Source organism: Hemitrygon akajei, chromosome 20, assembly GCF_048418815.1.
Source record: "Hemitrygon akajei chromosome 20, sHemAka1.3, whole genome shotgun sequence".
In the NCBI taxonomy this organism is placed as follows: Eukaryota; Metazoa; Chordata; class Chondrichthyes; order Myliobatiformes; family Dasyatidae; genus Hemitrygon; species Hemitrygon akajei.
The window spans coordinates 49,359,937-49,384,935 of record NC_133143.1 but is presented as its reverse complement, the minus strand read 5'-3'; positions in this window follow the sequence as shown (position 1 = coordinate 49,384,935).

The following is a 24,999-nucleotide window of genomic DNA, read 5'->3' as shown; positions in this document are numbered from 1 at the left end:
GGAATGCGGATTTCACGGACCGGACCATGACAGTGCTAGAGTTAATCTTTTCTGTATTAGGGCATACATTGACAATATAACAACACTGACCACTACTGCAGCAAGCACCAAGCGAGTACTTGGAAAAGCTGCAAGAAAAGATCAAGGCAGTCAGAATAAAAATCAAACCAGCAAGTCACAAAGCAGGTCTGTAGTCAAGGGAATGCTGAAAGACATAAAGTTCCTCATCAGTGAACACCTAATTCAAACAATGTCTGAAGAGCCTGTCAAAAGCCTGGGTAGGTGGTACAACGCTAGCCTCAAGGACAAAGAGCAGGTAAACAACTACAGCAACACATTGCCAATGGTCTGGATAACATCGACAAGACCTTGCTGCCTGGAAAACTAAAGCTCTGGTGCTTACTGCTTGGACTTCCACCCTGGGTGATGTGGCCACACATTGTCTATGAGGTCCCACTAACAACCATGAAGAAGCTTGAGTGAACCATCACGTTGTTCATAAAGAAGTGGCTCAGTGTCCCAAGAAGTATCAGGAACATCAGTTTCTATGGTAAAGGAGTCCTTGAACTGCCTTTCATTGGCCTTACAGAGGAATTTGAGTGTTCTCAGATGCATCTACAAATGACACTCAATGACTCTCGTGACAAGAGCTTCAGTAACGCTGCGCAGACCTTATCAAAAGCTGATGTGGTGCAGCAGTTCTTAGGCATAGAGACATTGTAGGACAGGTCCAACAGGACAGGGCGGCTTGGGTTTGGCAGCAAGTGAAGCCACCTGGTGCAAGAGCACAAGTCCAGAATGAAGGAAAATGGTTGTCAAGGAAGTACGGCAATAGGAAGAGTCAGAAATGCAGAGGCTGTCTCCCTGGCTAAGCAGGGCAATGGATATGGTGGGAAAGCATTGAGAGGAGGAAAATCAGTTGGAAGGACGTATAGGAGTTGGAAGCAAACAGACTTAGCTTTGTCATTAGTGCTGCATATGATGTACTTCCTGCACAATAAAACCTCCACCAGTGGCTCGGTGAGGGCCCAACTTGTGGTCTGTGCTTGATTCTGGCAAACTAAGCATACACTGGCAAGCTGCAAAACCAGCCTTACACAAAGCAGATACACGTGGCATCTGGCAGCAGCAATCGAGACCGAGAGGATAGTAACCAACTCTTCGCCCCCCAAAATGACTAATGCTCTGACACCAGCAGCATTCACCTGGGAGAGAGGGAAAAGGCCAACTAATCTCTCTCCTAAGCCAGAAACTGGACAGATGATCATAGCCGGTGACAGGAAAATGCTGGTGGACATCAGTAAACAACTATTATTCCCAGTAGAAATTGCTACCACCAACCTTAGGCCTGACTTGGTTCTCTGGTCGAATTCATTACAGATTGTCTACATTGTGGAACTCGCAGTCCCATGGGAGGGTTCAGTGGTTGAAGCATATGAACACAAGAAGCTATACTGTGCAGATCTAGCAGCTGCAGCTCAGCGATGGAGCTGGAAAACTGAAGTCTGTCTTGTGGAAGTGTGTTGTAGGGGATTTTTTAGCCACATCCACATAGTCAGATTCTACAGCAAACCATCAGACCCACATCAGGGGCGGCGGAAAGAACCCCCCCCCCACCCCACTGGTTTTTGATCAGGCGAAGTTGCCTCTCCTGGGCTCCAAGAAGCATCAAGAGAGTGGGAGGATACAGTGGGGAGGGAGTTGGGATGACTCTGGGATGCCAGAAGTTATTGACAAGCCATCCAGAGATGTAGCGGGCAAATCGAGGAAACTTCGAGGAAGGAGGGTCCCCACTTGAAAACCCCTGCATGCCAAACCTGTGCCACTCCCAACATCCAGGTAGGCTCGAGCAAGCGCTCACGACCCACTGACATGGGGGATATTAACATCTTATCCTGTGGTTTTGATTTTTTTTTCAACGAGGAAAAAAATAAAAGGTTCCAGAATATCAAATACAGAAACTGGGAAGTCAAACAAGTCGGAACAGAGACAACGATTTCAACATGGAACAGGTCTAACTTGAGCAACTCTCAAATAAGGTTGATTCATCTTAGAAAGAAAATCTATATTCTTCATAACGGAGGCAAATTAATCCAAGTGATAGAAATCAGAAATAAAAACAAATGGAAGAACTATTGTGTAGGCCTAGCAACATGGAAGAAAATCACTTGGTTTTTCTGGTTAACACCTATTCAACAAAACTGCAAACTGATTTTCCATTTGCTAATTCTTTCCCCACCGATGCTATTTATTTCCTGTATTTTCTATTTTAGTTATGCTTTGACAAAATTGAGACAGTTTATAATCACCTTTTTTAAAACAATTTTATGCCCTGATAATCAATTCCACTGGCAGAGCCCAGTGAAAACCAAGATCTAAGCCCATTGCAATTGTTTCATCTGACTTAAAAATATTGTTAACTAGATGTCCAAATATTACGCCCCATCTTAAAGTTCATTGCTAAAGCTGTCTAAGATCCTCATGGAGTGTCAGGATCTCTGAGCACTGTGGCCGATTTTCAATGTGCAGATGTGTTAGACATGGTTTTCTTGCTTGTAAATTAGCATCCCCTTTAAACTTGGTTCATCTATGATATTCAATACTATTCAGTGCTATATCTGATGCTATGAATGAGTGGTTAATTTTCCATGGTGTGTCATTAAAAATAAACACTGGCTGGGGTTTCTTATTCAGCATTCAAAATTTGAGATTGTTTATCATGATTTTTTAGAACATGAGTGTAAAAGAGATGAAATGATTGCTATTCCAGATCCAATGCAGCATAGAAAAGACAATAAGCATAAAGAACACAGTAAAGAAACAAAACAAACACAATAAATATAAATACAAAAGCAATCCTATAAAAGACAATGTTATACATAGACTAATTGTACAAGTATAAAGTGATGCGAGGAGATGGGGGGAGGTGCGGAGGAGATATTAATCAGCCTGACGTTTTGAAAGAAGTAACTCTTTTTTTTAAGAGTCTAATGGTCCTGGTGTGGATGCCACAACTAAAGTCACAGTCACTACTTTTGCAGGCTGCTAATACATTTAACTTCGTAAGAATGACAAACAAAGACAATTCAGGATCCTCTAATCTACTGTAACACAACATAGCAGTCACAGGAAATTTCAGCACAGGTTAACATCGCACAAGGTTTACATTTTCAAATTCACAACCTTTTATGCAAACAACAATAAGCTAAATGTGCAAAAAAAATCACTGATGCAAAGCAGCTTTTGAAGACATTTATCATATTGAAGATGAAGAATGAGGATTAGAATTGATGGCTAAGTGAACATTTTTCCATTTTACTGATTTTCAAAACTATGTTCTTATACTATGATGATGTAGGGGGTTCATTTCTATATTAAAAAGGAGTCCACACAATTAAATTTTGGTGATCTACTACTTAAATAGAAAGCATTAGTGCTAACAAAGTATAATAGCTTCAAACAAACTGCCTTCCCACAAGAACAGAGGTAGATCCTATCTAATACATCAAAGCCTGACAAAGCAATCTTTAAAAAGGAAGAAGCCTTTTTTTAATGTTACGAAAACCCCGTAACCAGGTAACTTACCAGCAAAGATAGATGGATCAGCTGAGTCGGATGCTACTATTTTCAACCGTTTTATTCAACAAGGGCACAAACGTATGGTTAATACAAAACATTCAGATCATCAAAACTCAATCTAAAACACCAGTGTAATAATAATCATTCAAAACACAAGCTCGATCGTCGTCTAGGGGTAATGTAGATTTTATATCGTTCACTGGATAGCTAAAAGTCTTTTTGATCACGGCAGTTTCACTTAGTTGTCGGCGGAAGTGTCGCGTTGGTGCACGTTTAGTTAGAAAGACAGAGAACATGAAGCATTTACCCGACAGGTTTTCCAACCTGTAGGAGGTAGTCGGAAGTCTCGTTGGGGGAATGGACTCTCATCTGTGGCTTCCCCTGTAGCTAGGCCGTCTTCCGTGGTGAAGTCGCCAATCCCAGGCAAGGGAAGGACGCACACGAACCCCACCACCGGCTGTAGCTATTAAAACGCTGTCGCAGGATTTCTAGCGTTTCTCCTTCGTGTGTTTCCTTGGTGCATCTGAGGGTCCTCCCCTCAGACCCGCCTTTATACTTCTTCACGAGATCGCAGGTGTCAATCAAGTTGCAGGTAATGCGATCTCTCTCTCAACCAGCCCACTTTGCCCGAGGGCTTTTCAGGTGGTCTCCATGAGACAATAGTCAAAGTCACTTTTATTCTGCTTCTTGGAAGAACGTGGTCTTTCGCACGTCTCTCTCTCTTGGGTCAGTTGACCCCCCTTAACTAGAGTTCTTGCGATTTTCACAAAGGAGGGGGCCAACGGCATAACACTTCCCCCCATAATGGGTTTTTAACCAGGTTAAAAACAGGTTGACACAGGAATTTTTTTTTTTTTTTTTTTTTTGAATCTACATACTACACAAGCTTTTCTCTTCACAGAGTACTACTGTTATACATTCAAGTCAGTATCTAAACAGGTAACAAGTACAGTGCCCCTTTTCTTTAATACCTTAACCTCATGTGCCCTACTAACGCCTGGTAGCATCAAACTTCAGCTCAATAACCACCTTATTTATTTGCTTTCTTCAGCAACATAACTAAGGAGGTGTGATCTTAGCTTACATACATCTACAAAGGTTCATGCAAAAGACAAATTTTTATGCTACTTTCAAACTTAACAGTCAAGCTTCCATGGGTGTTGTCTTTATTATTCACATACTTTGTCAAAATCCCTTAAAACCGGCTTCTGCTATTTTAAAAATCGCGTCCCCATTAACCCTCGCCTTTTTTCCGGTTAATTCCCTCGTGGCGATCTTGGGCACCCTGGCGAAATAGGCTTTCGCCCGCTCCTTTCATAGGAGTTATTTTATCAGCGTGTTCCAAACTTAGACCACCCAATTCCTTAATTTTAGGCAATTTGTCATTTTTCTCTTCAGGACCCGTCATGCTATTAGTTTCCAATTTAAGATCCGCAAGCAATCTCGCTTTGTTCAGACAGCATTTCAAATTCTGCCTTTTCACACCACACTCTGGAATAACAATAGCGTGTGGGGCCCCTTTACCTTCCAACTCAACCTGTAATGGATTCACAGGCTTTGTGGTACCAAGCCATTGTCTCTGTAGCCTGGTTGCTGCTTTTGATATCAGTCCAGCCTTTAAATTTTCTTCATTCAATTTGGGAACTACACATCCCCCTTTCCCTTGAGTTCCGTGACTAGGTTCAGCACCATGTGGATCCCCATCTTGGACACACTCAAACGGGACATTGGCCTCTTCCAGGTTTTCAACACCCGTATCTTTTTCAAATTCTAACGTCCCCCCCTCCTTCCAGTAACTCTCCAGGCAGCCCCCTGTTGGGGAAGGCGCAACCCTGCGAGCTGAAACAACCTCCTCGGCCATGTCAGCTGACTTCTCCACAGCAAGGATACCCTTCTCCTCTAAGACTGCCCTCATTTCACTCTCGGGACCATCGAGAACATCTTTAGAACTCTCAACTTCTCCAAACAATTCTGCCAAACCAGACAGATCAACCACGTCCAACTCTGGACGTTTTAACAGCTTTATCCGTTTCTCATCTTTATTTCCTACCTCTAGGACCTTTCTCTTCACTAAGGGGGGAGCTATCTCCTCGCCCTTACCCCCTTTTACTTTACTACCTTCCATTTTACCACCCTCTGAACCCTCGTGGTGTAGGGTCGGTAAAAACGTCTGGGCCAATTTCAAACTGCGCGCGGTCCCAGTCGCCGCTCTCGACAGGCTGCGAGTGACCGCGCATGCGCGATAGCTCGGGGACTCCATGGGCGGGGCCTCAACTATCAGGGCGGTTCCCATCTTCCCACCCGCGAGGTCATTACCCAACAGGAGGTCCACGCCCTCCCCCGGTAACTCCGGTAGGACTCCTAGCTCCACAGGTCCCGACACCAACTCGCAATCGAGAAAGACCCTATGCAAAGGCACGACCGCGGTCTGGTTCCCGATTCCTCTCAGGGCAACCTCCCCCGTCCGAGGGCCGAAATTTAACACATTACGGCTAATTAACGATAGTTCCGCCCCCGTGTCTCTCCAAATTCGTACGGGGATGGGGGGGTCCCCTTCCCTCAAAGACACGGTTCCTTCAGAACTAAATGTCTCCCGCCCCTCCGGTACTCCATCTACCTGGGGCCCTCTTGTCAACTTCCTGATTACCACTGCATGCCCGATAGGGATCGCTGCTCTCTCCCTCTCTGGCTCCTTTCTCGGAGCAAAGCATTTTGATGCAATATGTCCCACCTTTCCACAATTAAAACAGTTTAAACCAGGAGATCTCCAGGTTTCCTGTCTGTTATCCTCACTTTTAGTGCTAGCTCCCGGCGGAGTTTCTCCCTTAGCCGGCGGACTTTCCCTACCATTCCGACGGTCTCTCGGGTAACTTTTTGGTGAGGAAAACTTTGTCTTGTGGGTTAGGGCATATTCATCTGCGAGCCTAGCCATCTCTGAGATGGACTGATTCGTCCTCTCATTTAAACACATTCGGATCTCTTCCGGAACGCAACCTTTAAATTCCTCAATCAAAACTAACTCCCTGAGACGCCCATAGTTCCCGGCCAACTTTTCAGCTGTGCACCAACGGTCCAAGAGCACACCCTTTTCATGGGCTAGCTCTGTATACGTTTGATTCCACCCTCTTTTTAAATTTCGGAACCTTTGTCTATACGCCTCAGGTACTAACTCGTAACCTCGGAGAATGGCCTCCTTTACTTGATCATAATTCCCGTCCCTTTCTGTGGGCAGCGCGGCATATACCCGCTGTGCTTTTCCTCGTAACACACTTTGTAACAACGCCACCCATTGCTCTTTGGGCCACTGCTGATTCCCTGCCACCTTTTCAAAGAGCAAGAAATAACTATCAACATCCGTCTCCTCGAACGGGGGGACCAACCTCAACGCCCGACTAATATCAAACCCCTCCTCTCTCTCTCCCCCTTGAGTTCTTCGCTCTTGCTTTCGCCTGCCCAGCTCCAATTCATGGTTCCTTTGTTTCTCTTTCTCTTCTGCTTCTAGCTGCTTTAGTTTGAACACCTGCTCTCTTTCCCTCTCAGCTCTCTCGGCTTCTCTCTCGGCTTCTTTTGCCCTCTCAGCTCTCTCGGCTTCTCTTGCCCTCTCTGCTCTCTCGGCTTCTTTTGCCCTCTCTGCTCTCTCGGCCTCTCTCTCTGCAGCCTTCTGAGCTGCTTCTACTTCTAGCTGCTTTATTTTAAACTCATGTTCCAGCCTTGCTTTCTCCAACTCTGCCTGATTTGTCCCACTCACTAATCTCCTTTCGGGAATATTTTCCAAATCCTCAGCTGTAAACACCTTCTTCCCAACGTAATGCTGTTGTATGACCCTTCGCACTTCCTGCTTTTTCATTGCTGGCTTCACCGCTGTGAGGTCTAATGCCTGCGCCAAACTTACTAAGTCTGATTTTGTAGCTTTCCATAGCGCCTCTACCGTCGGGTTTCTCCTAAATTCCTGCACATCCATCTTTGCTGGTTTCTCGTCTGGCTACCTGCATAACCAGATTTAAGTTTGGACTTACAGCCCGATTCACTGACCCTCCCGTTTGGTTTCAAATCCGGGACGAGAACCCCACTTGTTACGAAAACCCCGTAACCAGGTAACTTACCAGCAAAGATAGATGGATCAGCTGAGTCGGATGCTACTATTTTCAACTGTTTTATTCAACAAGGGCACAAACGTATGGTTAATACAAAACATTCAGATCATCAAAACTCAATCTAAAACACCAGTGTAATAATAATCATTCAAAACACAAGCTCGATCGTTGTCTAGGGGTAATGTAGATTTTATATCGTTCACTGGATAGCTAAAAGTCTTTTTGATCACGGCAGTTTCACTTAGTTGTCGGCGGAAGTGTTGCGTTGGTGCACGTTTAGTTAGAAAGACAGAGAACATGAAGCATTTACCCGACAGGTTTTCCAACCTGTAGGAGGTAGTCGGAAGTCTCGTTGGGGGAATGGACTCTCATCTGTGGCTTCCCCTGTAGCTAGGCCGTCTTCCGTGGTGAAGTCGCCAATCCCAGGCAAGGGAAGGACGCACACGAACCCCACCACCGGCTGTAGCTATTAAAACGCTGTCGCAGGATTTCTAGCGTTTCTCCTTCGTGTGTTTCCTTGGTGCATCTGAGGGTCCTCCCCTCAGACCTGCCTTTATACTTCTTCACGAGATCGCAGGTGTCAATCAAGTTGCAGGTAATGCGATCTCTCTCTCAACCAGCCCACTTTGCCCGAGGGCTTTTCAGGTGGTCTCCATGAGACAATAGTCAAAGTCACTTTTATTCTGCTTCTTGGAAGAACGTGGTCTTTCGCACGTCTCTCTCTCTTGGGTCAGTTGACCCCCCTTAACTAGAGTTCTTGCGATTTTCACAAAGGAGGGGGCCAACGGCATAACATTAAAAATTTAAATCCTGGATCAATGTCTTTGACCAGCACCAATTGTTGCAATGTTGAGGATTATCCCACAAGCTGGTGCAAGTGTAAGTGCCAGAAATGGACTTTCATCAACAATCCTAGCCAAATGGAATGCCTGTTTAGTGACCCCACGTAATCCAGCAGGGTTAGAAATGGATGCACAAAGCTGACTCAACTTCAGATACAGGGTCACTGAGATTACATCACTAGACTATGATCCAGTGGACTGGAGAAAATATCATCCAGGGATATATGCTCACATCTCAACAGAATAGCAAGGGGTTTTTAAGGGGATCTCATTAGATAACATGGAATTATAAAGCAGGCAGAAGTAATCAAGACTACAAAACTACTGGATTGGTGTGCAAACAAATGGGAAAGGAAATTGGCCAAAAGGCAAGTGGTCAAGTCTTAAGTACCCTTTGAAATGGCTCAGGAAAAGCTAAGATATTGGGCAACAAATGCAGGCATTTGTCAGTACTTCCAGCATCTTGTGAATGGAAAAAAATAATCCCAGAAGTCACAGATAATGGAATTCTTGTGATACTGGATTTGCATTAAGTTCAGGTACGGTATCAGAACATTTCCAGGAGGGTTGAAGCGAAATCCCTCCATTTTGCACCTTGTTACTTCTTAAACAGTGAAAAGCTAGAAAAAAAACTCTGAGGAGGTATCCGGAGCAACACACACATTATGCTGGAAGAACTCTGCAGGACAGGCAGCATCAATGGAGAGTCGATATTTCAGGCCGAGACTGTTCATTAGGACATTATGCATCCAAGCACATTGATTTATGAATTTGTAAAAACTTAAAATAAATCAAGCAGATCTATTTGGAAATGGAGCCGCATATCCATATGAAGTGAATATAAGAGGATTGAGACAAACAGCCAAATCACACTCGGAATACGATAAGCACTTCTTAGTTCAACACTAAAACTTTGGAGGGAGAAAAATACAGATTTTTCAGTTTGATACCAGGACTTTAAGGTTCAAGTACAAGACAACTTAATGAAAATATTTTTCTCCAGTCCTGTTGAAGGGTCTTGGCCCGAAACATTGTTTGCACTTTTTTCCATACATGCTGCCTGGCCTGCTGAGTTCCTCCAGCATTTTGTGTGTGTTGCTTGGATTTACAGCATCTGCAGATTTAGATGGCACGGCTGAAAGCTAAAATGTTAACGGTTGCAAATTTGTTGACATTTTCAAAGTATGAAGGGGAACAGAGATGACTGGAGAGTGGGAAAATATTTCTGCTGGTTGGGAAGTCAACAGACAGTGACCACAGCCAATAAAAGCTCTGCAGGAGCAGAGCCAGGGGGGGAAAATCTACACAAAAGAGATGTTGAAGTGTGTAATGTTTCCATGAACAGCAGATGTTGTCTGGTCTATTGTTACTATTTGTTACTCAAAATGTTAGAAAGAATATGTGGAAAAATATGAGATAGTTTAAGCAGTATCAGGGTTAGTCTCAGTGTTACTTTGCACTGTAACTTTAAGTCAAACTTGAAGAAATAAGAGGCTTCTGAGTTCTTAGGCAACGGAGGGGGAGAAAGATCATGCACACAATTAATCTGATGAAGGGACTCCAATATGAAATGTTAACAGTTTCTCTCTTCCCTAATGTTCCCCGTCCTGTTGAGAGGACTTCAGCAATTTTCTATTGTAATTCACTGCTAATAACGGGCTCCAAATTAACAGAGTGCACACAGACTTGTGAAAATTGCTATCCTTCCTGAATCTAATTTTATAGATGAAGCTTCAGAAAGTAAAAGGAGTCTTGGTAATCAAAATGAGCATTATATACTCCATGCTTGGACTCACATACTGATGCAATTTAAAAGGCTGGCAGAGTGAAATTTAGAGAGTATTGCTTAAATCTGTTTTTTCCCCTCAAGTAATTACTTTAGTAACCTTAAGTGTTTAACGAGTGCCTTCATAAAGTACAGTTAACAGAAAGGAGACAGGTCCTTTGCAGAACTGAGCTCACAACCTCTGCTTACAGATTAAAGATTAGCTTTATTGAACGGATGTACTTTGAATTATCAACATATACGGTGAAATACTTATTTGTATCAACTATCAGTGCACTCTGAGGCCTGTGCTGTGAGCAGCCCACAAGTGTCACCTCACTTTCAGCACTAACATAGTGTTGCAGCAGCTCACTAACCCTAACTGTACATTTTAGGAATTTGTGAGGAAACTGGAACATGCAGAGGAAAACTACATAGTCAGAAAGACTACTTGTGGACAGCAGCAGGAATTGAACACTGATCGATGATCAGTGGCACTGCAAAGTATTCTGCTAACCGTGATGCTAACGGGCTGCCTCTTGAGGAATGAGAAGAAGCCTCTCTTTACTCTCAATCCTTTGAGCCACCCTGGGGTGGGGGGGAGAGGGAGAGGGAGAGGGAGAGGGAGAGGGAGAGGGAGAGGGAGAGGGAGAGGGAGAGGGAGAGGGAGAGGGAGAGGGAGAGGGAGAGAGAGAGAGAGAGAGAGAGAGAGAGAGAGAGAGAGAGAGAGAGAGAGAGAGAGAGAGAGCCTCTCTTTACTCTCAATCCTTTGAGCCACCTGGGGGGGGGGGGAGGGAGAGAGGAGAGGGAGAGAGAGAATTTAGAGAAAGTTGACATTAACCAAGAATAAGATAATGCATAAGCCTTGAATTTATTATTAACTAGTGTTGGCGCGTGACCAAGTGGTTCAGGCATTGGTCTGCTGATCTGAAGGTCGCTGGTTCTAGCCTCTGCTGAGGCAGCATGTTGTGTCCTTGAGCAAGGCACTTAACCACACATTGCTCTGCGACGACACTGGTGCCAAGCTGTATCAGCCTAGTACCCTTCCCTTGGACAACATCGGTGGCGTGGAGAGGGGAGACTTGCAGCATTGGCAACCGCCGGTCTTCCATACAACCTTGCCCAGGCCTCAGTCAACATCAAAATCAATTGACAGCCAAAGAAGAAGATTATCAAGTCAAGTCAAGTCAACTTTTATTGTCATTTCGACCATAACTGCTGGTACAGTGCATAGTAAAAATGAGACAACGTTTTTCAGGACCATGGTTTACATGACACAGTACAAAAAACTAGACTGAACTACGTAATAAAAAAAGCACAGAGAAAGCTACACTAGACTACAGACCTACACTGGACTGCATAAAGTGCACAAAAAAAGTGCAGGCATTACAATAAATAATAAACAGGGCAGTAGGGCAAGGTGTCAGTCCAGGCTTCGGGTATTGAGGAGTCTGATAGTTTATTGACTAGTATCGAGTCAACAAGATTATCAATTCAGGCAACAAAGATGAAGGTAACAGAGAAGGCAACAATCAAATAAATCATTTCTGACTAAGTTAAAAGCAAGCATAAATACCTCAATTAGTTTTTAAAAAAGGACAAAAGTTGAATGGAACAAATGGAAAGTTAGAAAAGAGATCAACCCTCAAGTTATAGCATCAATGCCCAGCCCCAACGGGCAAGGCTAAGTCAAAATAATTGTGCCCAGATGTACTGAGCTAAATAAACATTAGAATTTAAATCCAGTGAAATTGAGACAGAAAATAGTAATACCAAATACATTCAAAGAATTGATCCAATAATCCTAATGAAGTGATGCCACAATCACAAATTACACTGATTTATATAAGACATCCCTAACCTTAAGACAGCCATCAGATCAATTTACACCTTTGTAGGAGCCTACTTGAGAATTAGGCTTGTGGATGGTGTGAGGTATTAAACTGAACTAATTTCTTGTGCAAGATCCTGGCTAAGAAACAACTAATTATGGACAGAGGACAACACAAAACCAACATTCCGTCCTGCTGATGTAAAACAAAATAGTCAGGAAATAGTGGAAATAATTCTTAAGCTAAACAGAAAAAGTAACCAAAAATAGATTCGTTGACAAGCGTCAAATGAATTACTAGTTAATGAGAACGTGCAGATGATGTATATTGCATACTTTTGATACTGATTATAGCCACTGATGCAGAATAAGATCTGAACCAAAATAAGGTCTCCCAATTTACCTAGAGATTTCAGGATTAGTAATTGTCTGCTAGAGGTGATGTGCATTACCTTTCAAGCTTAAAAACAGTTTTATTTACAAAAGCAGGAGAACTGATGCAGACATATCCAGAGGCACTTTATCAAAAAGATGTCAAACAAAATTTGATTCTGATGCCATCAAGGAGATATGAAAACAGCGTATTCAACTATAACACTTGGGTGGAGAGGCAGAATGGTATTGAAGATGGAACTTTGCTTTAAGATGGTGGCACGACGCAGCAGTGCACAGTGGCCACTTCGGAAAGAATATCTGTAATCTATCAAGTAGGATGCCGTGTACAATCCTGATTTGATGGAGACAGATGGGCGAAGCACAGAGGAACATCTGGTGAAACTTCTGAAATGCCTGTTTCGCTGCCGCTGCTACTGTGCAATTGAAAAATCTCCAGGAGGAAGGCCCCGAATCCGTGGCTTTGCCTGTTGCTTGGCGGCTGGTGCCGGGGTTGAAGCGCTCGGCAGAGATGGTGCTCCGTGCTCGGTGTCGGAGGGCTGGTCAGAGGCTTGAAGTTTTCGGACCGACTCAGAGTTGGCTGTGGTCGGGTGCTTCCAGGGGCTGCATCGGCAAGGTTGCGGCACTGGAGGATCATGGCAGGGAGAGTTTTTCTTCCTTCTACCGTCTACATGAGATGATGGGCTGTCGGGACTTTGAGACTTTTTACTGTGCCATGGTCTGCTCTTTATCAGATTACAGTATTGCTTTGCACTGTTGGAATTATATGTTATAATTATGTGGTTTTTGTCAGTTAGTCTTTTATCAGTTATGGTATTCAAGTCAAGTCAAGTCAACTTTTATTGTCATTTCGACCATAACTGCTGGTACAGTGCATAGTAAAAATGAGACAACATTTTTCAGGACCATGGTTTACATGACACAGTACAAAAAACCAGACTGAACTACGTAATAAAAAAAAACAGAGAAAGCTATACTAAACTACAGACCTACACTGGACTGCATAAAGTGCACAAAAACAGTACCGGCATTACAATAAATAATAAACAGGACAGTAGGGCAAGGTGTCAGTCCAGGCTTTGGGTATTGAGGATTCTGATAGCTTGGGGAAAGAAACTGTTACATAGTCTGGTCGTCAAAGCCCGAATGCTTCGGAGCCTTTTCCCAGACGGCACTGTCTGCACTGTTGTAACTAGATGTTATAATTATGTGATTTTTGTCAGTCTTTTATCAATTATGGTATTGTCTGCACTGTTGCAACTAAATGTTAACTGTAACTGTGTGGTTTTGTGTAGGATTTTGATTTGTTGGGTGGTAGTGCTGGTCTCTTGATTTGGTGTGTCTGGGTAGTCTTGTTTTGTCTGATGGGTTTGGAGTTCCTTTCCGGGGAACGTGCTAAGATGGCAGCGCAATATTGATATGCAGCAGCTTCTCCGGACTCTGGATTGGGGATTACCAAACGTTATGTGGTTTTTCTTGGGTGGTCTGTTTTGCTATTTTTGTGATATCATTCTTGAGGAACGTTGTCTCATTTTTTAACTGCATTGCATTTGTGGTTTCTAAATGACAGTAAACTGAATCTGAATCTGAATCTGAATTCCAAAAAAAAACGAACAATTTTGCACAGCTTCAGAAAAAGAAAAAAGTTGGAGGGAGAGAATATTCACTGAGTGATTAATAAATAGTTTTTTTTTCTCCCAGAGTGAAACGCTATGACTAGCGGGACTCTGCTGAGATCACTGCTTGGCCCTCAACTATTAATATATCAATGATTGGCAGAATGCAGCATCTTACAATACCAAACTGAGTTCAATTGTTTTGAATTGACTGAGACAGGTTCAACAGGTGGGCAAAAACTTGTCAAGGCAGTAAGGAAATCATAACAAAGTAAGGAAATAAAACAAAGTTTCATTTGAATGGTATTTTGGAAATGTTGATTTACAAGGACATTATAAGGACAATAGTGTTTTTGTACACTAGTCACTGAGACTAAACGTATAGCAAGTAGTCACGGCAGCCAAAGGTAAATGGCCTTCAAAGTAGCAGGACTGAGTTACAAGAATGAGGCTGTCATGTTACAATTGGTGACATCATTCCCAGCATACTCTGTCCAGCGAAGATCTCTGTATCTAAGAGAGGATACAATCGGGACCAGTACATTTTGGTCCAATTACGTGACTGCCCCAATTAGCCAAATTGCATGAAAATAGTTTAAAGGATATAAAAAAGACAAACTACCATTTAGCTGAGTAACAAATTATGTATTTAAATGAAATACAGAACAAATTAGACTACAAATACTACTACAGTACCATAAAACTATGTATTAGCTTGAAATAGCTATTGTTGAAAGAATTCATCCTGTGTTTACTGCTGTGTTATTTTGATCGGCTGTAAATGAACAAATTCAGCATAGACACCTACTGCAGATAATGGACTGCCTTCATACAATGCTTTTGATGATTGTATCCTCAAAATCTTCATAACTCCTAATTTGTTGAAGTAGTGAAATCATTTTATTTTCACTCACGGCCGTTTCAGGCATCTTTAAGCCTAGATACTTGAAACCACAATGAGAGCAAAACAGTTCTGAAATGGGTTACTGCTTATTTCTTGCCAAAAATCAGTGACAAAAAAAATCACTGCTTTTTGAATACAAATACACACAACTGACACAATTTAAAAATAGTTCACTCTAAGCACGGTGTGACGCCTAACAGCAACAACAAGTGCACATGACTGACATTAGTTAGACACTGTTTGGCATGTCTCCTGTTCCAATTAAGCAGCGTAGTATCCCAAATAAATGAAAGGAATCCTGGCTACTTTCTCCATTAGTTTTCATTCTTTAAGAGTTGTCCCAAAGAAGCCACTGCCCAGATTAACCAACAACCCAATTAATTGGAATCCACTGCAAATGTCCATTGTCCTATGTAAGCCATAGTTGAACCTGTCTCAGCTATACATGTAGATAGTGCCTTCCATGTTCCCACCATTTTACAAGCATTTTCCTCGTTTCACTTTTAATTACTTTCCCTTTTATTTTATACCTGTGGCCTCTGGGACCCTCCAGCAAAGGGAATAGCTCCCTGTATCCACTCTGGCCTGAACCCTTGTTATTTTATAAGCATTTTGCAAATTTTCTCATAGCCCTCCTTTTTCAAGTCAAGTCAAGTCACTTTTTATTGACATTTCGACCATAACTGCTGGTACAGTACACAGTAAAAATGAGACAACGTTTTTCAGGACCATGGTGCTACATGAACAATACAAAAACTACACTGAACTACATAAACCAACACAAAAAAACTACACTAGACCACAGACCTACCCAGGACTGCATAAGTACACAGAACAATGCAGGCATTACAATAAATAATAAACAAGACAATAGGTACAGCAGAGGGCAGTAGGTTGGTAGTCGGATGGCTTGGGGGAAAATCTGTTACATAAATAAACAGCTGAATAGCGGCATCCGGGATTCCGTCCGTTTCTGTACTCCTGTCGAGTATATCGTTGCCACAGATGTAGTCCAATTTAATGTCCATTGGAGAGGAGAATGGACGGGAGAGCCAGCTGGCTAGGGCTTGCTTTTTTCCTGGTGCGGACTCCTGCCCACATGCCTCACTTCTGCTTCCTCGCACACCGCTTACAACGTCCCCAACTCCGGCCACCGGCATCAGGCGACACCGAGGACTGCAGGCCCGATTCCCTCAGCAAGCCGAGGTCACGCAATCTAACCAGCAGATTTTCATGAAGGTTAGTTTTTGGGCGATGTCTGTATTGTAGCCGTATCTGGCGATGGTAGATAGTCGCTCTGTTATCCATTGCCCTAAACCCTAATTGTACCTTAAAATTAAATTAAAAAACTAAATTAAACTAAATTAAAGTAGCACCAGATTCGAAAGGCCGCTGCTGTTGTGTGCCGCCGCCACCTACTTCAAGGAATACAGACTCATTCCCTCAAACCGATTTTTGTGATTGTAATCCTTCATTCCAGGAATTGTCTTCGTAAAATTCACAAAACTCTCTCTAAAGCTTTCACATCCTTCCACAATGCGACAACCAAAACTGGTCCAGTTGAAGCTGAACCAGTGTTTGACTGCAAACATGGCATTCACAGTCATCCATGGGCTATTGTACAATTCCTCCATATAGCATTTTGTGTAATTTGTTTCATAGTTTCCCTCAATTTGTTTGAGTCTCCCTCCAATGCCAGAAGACTAGCTCAATTTGTTTTTGGATCCCGCTGAGAAAACTGTCTGACCAGGGTCAAGATTCCCTTCACACCAAGTTCTGAGGGAAATTCTGCTGACCGGAAGTATCTTCCAATGTCACGTCCATAATACTTTGATCATTGGTCCTCTTGCAGCAACATTTCTGTTTCCATTGTGGCATTGTGATATAATCACACTGATGAAACTGGCAGAGATTTGGTTGTGGTCAATCCGACAGCCATCAGTATCTGGCATGGCATTGGAAATGCAGATGAAACTCTCTGGTTTCCTCGACTAGGTAGGTCAAGGGAAGTCAGTCTCCAGCCCCGCCAAATGTGTGAGATTGAGACACAAGCCCACTCCAAAACCCCCTGTTTGTGTGGATGCCGTGTCATTTGCTACCCTGTTACAAATTACTGCCACAAAATAACACACTGCATACAATTAAAGGTATTATCTTTATGAATCTTAACTGAAGGGTCAGTAAAGAATAGCAAAAAAGCGGCCCATTCTGATTGAACAGTCAGATCTGCACAAGTCAGAGCTCATCTTCAACTTCTCTGTCACTCACGCACTGGGCCCTTGGTCAACGTGAATGCCTGCACCACCTTCAAGTGCTCGCGATCCATCTCGAACAAATGGGTCTCCCACTTGATTGTATGCTATGACCGGTTCTCCTGAGCGCCTCCTCAAGCAAAGGCCCAAGACCAACCTTATTGTCCTGAACCAAGAAAAACCTCCCGCCAATTGGATATCACATATTCCACGTCATCCCTTGTCGTCAACAATAACCCAAACAGGCTGAAAGCAGACAGCAGCCTTTACAGAGCTGCTAAATGAAATACCTACAGCATAACAGTGAAGGTGTGAACCAGGGCATTTCACAGATATTTTTATGATCTCTCACCCAGACAATGACACAACCTAACGTGTCATGCCCAAATCAAACAGAAAAGAATTTGGGCATTTCTACACTTTCATTTCCCTCAGGGGACGTGGTCATCAGGTCCTGTATTTACCTTTCCCATCTGTACCACCTCTAGATCTATCTTTTCTGTTTTGATTTTTTGTAGTACCACCTACTTTTGTCACATACTATTGTCCCTTTGATAATCACTCCTGCTTTCCATCACATCACAGATTTTCCCTTTCATTTTTTACTCCAACACTACTGTGAAATATTAAAATCTTGGTTCATCTCGAACTTTTCCTGAAATTGATGAGTGGTCTTTGGCCTGAACTGTCAGCTCACATTTTCCAACACAGCAGGTTTATATGCAGAGCATTTCCAGAATTTTCCACTTTCATTTCAGATTTCAGAATCTGCAGTGCTATACATTAAAAAAACATTTTTATAATCTACAGTATGGTTGAACCTTGCCAGTGAAGAGCATTCTAAAGTTAATTATCTGGAGATGACCATAACCTCTCCATCAGAAAGCGACCTGAGAATAAGCAGTTAGAATTCCTGTGGCCTTTTATTTGTCTCGGGTATCTTCTTCAAGGTTCAAGATTATTGAATGTAATTTTCAGCAAAGAAGAACAAACTAATTGTTACTCCAGATACGATGCAACACAAATACAAGCACAATAAGATAAAGAATCTAACAGTAAAAAACACAGACATCAGAAAATATGCAGATGCTGGATATCCAAAGCAACACACACAAAATGCTGGAGGAAGTCAGCAATCCAGGCAGCATCTGTGGAAAAGAGTTGACGTTTCGGGCCGAGACCCTTCATCAATGAAAGAACACAATAAATATAAATACTAAAGAATAAAACTCTTACACATTATCTTATGTATTATAAAAATATATAAAATCATATACATAGATTGATTGTATGCCCATAAAGTGACTCTAGGGGCAGGAGTGTCTGTAGATAAGGGGTCATTGAAAAGAAGTGATAAAGCAGTGATTATAAAAACACAAACACGAGGAAATCTGCCGATGCTGGAAATTCAAGCAACACACATGAAATGCTGGTGGAACGCAGCAGGCCAGGAAACATTTATAGGAAGAAGTACAATCGACATTTTGGGCCGAGACCCTTCGTCGGGACTAACTGAAGGAAGAGATAGTAAGAGATTTACAAGTGGGAGGGGGAGGTGGAGATCCAAAATGATAGGAGAAGACAGAAGGAGGAGGGATAAAGCTGAAAGCTGGAAATTTGATTGGCATAAGGGACACAGAGCTGGAGAAGGGAGAGGATCATGAGACGGGAGGCCTAGGGAGAAAGAAAGGGGGAGGGGAGCACCAGAGGGAGATGGAGAGCAGGCAAGCAGTGATTGTGAGAGGGACAGAGAGAGAAAAAAAGGAGGGGGGAATAAATAAATAGGGGATGGGGTAAGAAGGGGAGGAGGTACATCAACGGAAGTTAGAGAAGTCAATGTTCATGCCATCATGACTTCTAAGATCATGATGTTAGATGGCATTTTTGCAAGAGACAGGGTGGGAAGAGGAATAGTCCAAGTAGCTGTGAGAGTCTGTAGGCTTATAGTAGACATCAGTAGATAAGCTGTCTCCAGAGACAGAGACAGAAAGATCAAGAAAGGGGAGGGAGGTGTTGGAAATGGATCAGGTAAATTTGAGGGCAGGGTGAAAGATAGAGACAAAGTTAATGAAGTCAACGAGCTCAGTATGAGTGCAGGAAGCAGTGCCAATGCAGTTGTTGATGTAGCAAAGGAACATATTGGCGAGACCCAACACAGAATGGGAGACTGTTTCGCTGAACACCTACGTTCTGTCTGCCAGAGAAAACAGGATCTCTCAGTGGCCACACATTTTAATTCCACGTCCCATTCCCATTCTGATACGTCTATCTATGGCCTCCTCTATTGTCAAGATGAAGCCACACTCAGGTTGGAGGAACAACACCTTATATACCGGCTGGGTAGCCTCCAACCTGATGGCATGAACATTGATTTCTCTAACTTCCGTTAATGCCCCTCCTCCCCTTCTTAACCCATCCTTTATTCATTCATTCATTCATCTATCTATCTATCCATCTTTATTTTCTTTTCTCTCTCTGTCCCTCTCGCAATCACCCCTTGCCTGCTCTCCATCTCCCATTCTGGTGCTCCTCTCCCCCTTTCTTTCTTCCTAGGCCTCCCGCCCCATGATCCTTTCCCTTCTCCAGCTGTGTATCCCTTTTGCCGATCAACTCTCCAGCTCTTAGCTTCACTCCTCCCCCTCCTCTCTTCTCCTATCATTTCAGATTTCCTCCTCCCCGTCCCACTCCCACTTCCACTTCCAAATCTCTTACTCTCTCTTCCAGTTAGTCCTGACAAAGGGTCTTGGCCTGAAATGTCGACTGTACTTCTCCCTATAGATGCTGCCTGGCCTGCTGCGTTCCACCAGCATTTTGTGTGTGTTGTATAAAGCAGTGGTGGGGTGGGTGCCTTGGGGTGGGTTAGTGGGTGGAGGTGTTGATCAGCAACCATAATCCTTGTCATACTTGTCGTTCACTAATCCCATGAGGGTTTCTTGTAATCTCCAATTTTAATCATTTTATGTTTGGTGGCCTTCAACGATCTGGATTTCCATCTTTAAACTTCTCTCTAGCTCTGTTCATCTGTTGAAGGTCTCTTTAAAGGCACTCATTTTGACCAAGCGTTTGGTTATCTGAACACGCACACAGACATTCTACTACACCCAAGGCAAGTTTTTGTGTCCCCCCCGTGCCAAGGAAATCAGGAATGCACACAATGAAGACAAACAGTGGGTGATTCTATGCCATGGTACTCCCAGCATGGAGCAGCCTCTACAGGATGTGCATCTAAAGAAGCTGCAATCGCCCAGCGTGTCTTTATATTCCGAGTGGGGAGAAACAACAACTCTGACTGTGAACCCGCACAGTCAAGGTTCCCCCTGCTGGTTTGCAATCTGTCCAGCACTGTACTGTTGTCTGGAAATGCCATCGTTTGGATGAGACATTAACTCAGAAGCCCACCTGCTTTCTCTAGTGGGCAGCAAAGATCTCATGGCACCATTTCAAAAAAGAGATGGAGAGTTTTTTTCTCCCCCAGTTTCTTGGCCAAAATTTATCCTTCAAGCAAGATTAATAATTTGGTTATTACATTTCTGTTTTGTGGGAAATTGCTAGGAGCAAATTGGCAATGACCTTTCCTACAATTTAACAATGAAGGCACCTTGAAAGTACGTCACAATCAGTACAGAACCATGGGAAATCCTGAAAAGGTAAGTGAAATACCGTGTGCATATCTTTCCTTCGCATGGATTGTTGCAGCTTTTGACTGACCTGATGACATGAGATCGAGGGTAACCACTCCCTCCCCACTCCCATGACTAATGTTTACAATGGTTGTAAATAAAAATTTTTAAAAACAAATGAAAGCTGATCTCAGGTTCAAAGCAAATATGAAAATTGGATGTGGTATGTCCAGAAGTCTCCCACCCCCCATCCTCATCACATTCTACAGGGGTTGTATTGAGAGCATCCTGAGCAGCTGCATCATGGCATGGTTAGGAAATTGCACTGTCTCAGATCGCAAGACCCTGCAGCGAATAGTGAGGTCAGCTGAGAAGATCATCGGGGGGTCTCCCTTCCCGCCATTATGGACATTTACGTTACACGCTGCATCCGCAAAGCAAACAGCATTATGAAGGACCCCACGCACCCCTCATACAAACTCTTCTCCCTCCTGCCATCTGGGAAAAGGCACCGTAGCATTCAGGCTCTCACGACCAGACTATGTAACAGTTTCTTCTTCCAAGCTATCAGACTCCTCAATACCCAGAGTCTGGACTGACACCTTACTGCCCTATTGTCTTGTTTATTATTTATTGTAATGCCTGCACTGTTTTCTGCACTTTATGCAGTCCTGGGTAGGTCTGAAGTCTAGTGTAGTTTTTTTCTGTGTTGTTTTTTTACGTAGTTCAGTCTAGTTTTTGTACTGCGTCATGTAACACCATGGTCCTGAAAAACGTTGTCTCATTTTTACTGTGTACTGTACCAGCAGTTATAGTCAAAATGACAATAAAAGTGACTTGACTTGACTTGAAGTCACTGATTCTCTCAACTCTTGAGTTCAGAGGTTGTGGATTCATCACACTAGATACATACAGTACTGTGTAAAAGTCTTGGGTATATATATATATGTACACACACATATATATACATACATACATATACACACACATATATATATACATACATATATACATACACACACACACACACACACACACACACACATATATATATATATATATATATATAGATATATATATATATATATACACACACATACATGCATACATACACACACACACATATATAAATATATAGCCATGGTGCCTAAGACCTTTGCACAGTATTGCAGTTATTGTATGTATTGCACTGTACTGCCACCACAAAAAAAATTATAAACATGAGTGACGATAAACCTAATTCTAATATGAGTCTATATTGTAGACTGAGAGTGGGAAAGAGCCACAGAGAGGGGATCATGATTGGGAAAATGGGAAGGGAGAGAGAAGGGGTAGGAAAACTAGAGAGATATTTTGTAATGATCAATAAACCAATTGTTTGGAATCAAGTGACTTTCCCTGGTGTCTCAGGGCTGGGTGGCTCTGTACCCACATCATCCCTGCCCCAGCACTCTTTCCCTGCCACCTGTCCCACAGCCCTCCCATGGTGCTGTGCCTTCATCATTCCCAATATTCCCAATATCCTTTGCTCCCGCCAACATGCCACATTGACAAATACAGTGTTGAGCAAATATATATGCATGCATACACATTCACACACATCAACATAGCTAAGACCTTTGCAGAGTAAAGTAAGCACGGACTCCATGCGGATACTTCAGTTCAGTAGGAAGGAGGTGCAGCAAAAATGCTAAACTAAGTTTAGACTAATTTTGATAATATTTATTGGTAGTCTGGCAAATATTTTTTCCTTAATCAATGACATGAAAACATGACCAAAATACATTCTCTGTTGCATGTGCATATTAAACTCTCTGACTTCGATAGAACCTAATTCAGGAAATTAAGCTCAGTGTGCAGGTATGTTTAGCACAAACGGTAAAGGACAAAGCTATACCTCAGTGGGTATAGTTGCCCAGCTTTTTGTGAGAGTTGGCTTTTTCCAAATTGGCTGGTGCACTCCTATATGCCAATAGATACTTCAAAAGTATTACTTGCCTATAAAAGTGCCTTGGCACCCAGTTCCTAAAAGCCAGTCCAAAATTCATTTTTTAAATGAAAAAAAACCAAATAAAAAATCATTTTCTTGCAAAGAACTTGCACATTGTTACCGTTGATCCCTCAATCACGTACATCAGGGAACAGGTTTATGTTGCAGTAGAATTCAGCAACTCTTATTGCACATTCAGCAACATGCAGGCAGTAATTCCTCACAGCTTTAACAAACAACAAAAAAAAACCAAGAACAACATAAGACTGTCTGGCTTGCTTTCATGACCTATAACTGATTATAAAATAGCTGAATCTGAAAGAAACAAGATTTTGTTATTCCATTACAACTGGGTGGCCAAAAGGTAAATTCACACCCTTTGGTTCTGCAGTACTTCACAGGACCTACTCTAACCTTACCATTGATTAATGGTTCCACCGTATGAACACATTTATTTTCATGGATTTAGCTGCCCAAAATGCCTCACAGGGAATAGATATACATGAAACTCATTCAACTAATTAACTAAATGCAAACGCATTCCTATGTCATTAATTAATCTACCTTTCAGGCTTGCGAGTAAAATTAATCTTGTCCTAGTAAATGACTGAGTGCTTACTTACAATGGTCAGATAGTGAAAAGATAGCATAGTTTACATCAGATTAAGTGAGATTTACTGCAAAGCTCTTCATATGTAAACAAAACCACATTCTAGCAATCAGTACATTGTCAGGATGAAAAGAGATCAATTTGGAGGAAAGACTTTGAAAATAAACAGAATTGCGGAAGTTGTAAATTAAGAGATCCTATCTCTCTCGATTTACAACTGTGTTAACTCAAAACAGACCCCGCTGTATAGTGCAAATTAAATACACCAGCATGCAGAGGAGAATGAAGACCTCATAGTTATATTAAACTGTTTTGAACAGCTAATCTGTTACCAAAGCAACAGTGATAGCTCAGCAAATTCAAAGATAAAAGTTGGAATTTTTAAGTACAGAGGAATTTTTGCAACAAATATTTTCTGAGAACTAAACTGTGAAGGAAACTTATTTATGAATCGTAAATTATTTAAATAGGTCGTTAATAAGAAGGCTGCATATAATCCATCCACTCAAGAAGAAAAACAATTCAATTTCAGGCTAAAGTTAATGTCAATTTTAAAAAAAGTTGGCTAGACACAATATTGTTATGAGTCCTGCCATTCCATGTGCATTAATCTGCTTACTTTGAAGCAAAATGGTTGTGCACTTGTTGCTTTGCATGCCTGGCATCACAACTAAGCCTTCTGAATAGATGCAATAGTTGTTTGTTGGTTCAGCTGTGGAATTCACCATACACTGCAAACAGATTTAACTGCAGTATAGAGTAAAGGCTATTATGGAACCATCTTTTACATCATGAATCTGTGACTCTGGGTTCCAGCTGACGTCCAGATCAAACCTATAAAGCAAGCTTTAAAAAGGGAAAAAAAGTGAAAGATTATTTGGACAAAAGTTTGTGGGAACCTGAATGACATTGTAGATTAAGAACGCTATCCTTTCACTTCTGAAAAACAAATTGAACTGCAGACTGTATTAACAAATTCTTTTCACTGCAAAGACTGAATTTACTACATAAAATTAGTTTTGGTGACTTTAAACCAAAACTATGATGCTCTGGGCAGTATTTTCCAGAATTTAGTTTACACTATATGGGTAAACTTACTCAGAGAGGCAAAAACAGAACATGAGATAGGAGCTACCATATTAGTCAGTATTTGACTTATAACAAAAGAGAAAAATTGCTACGTTATCTATACTGCATGCCTAATAGAACTCATTAAGAAAGACAACCAAAGTTAATTTATTCTCCACTAGTGACATAGTGACATCTGGCTTATTCAAGGGAAATTTCCAATTGTTAAAAGAAATCTTGACCTTTTTCTGAGATTGCTATGCAAGTCACAACTTATAATCATTGATTTGTGCATTGAAACAGAATACTGGCATATTTCACATTCTATGTTAGTTGGCTCATTTTGTTGATACAAATGGGTAAAATACCAAAATGATCAACTAGAATCTCAAGTATACGAATCAAGAAACAATGAATAAGTTTAGCCACAAGAGA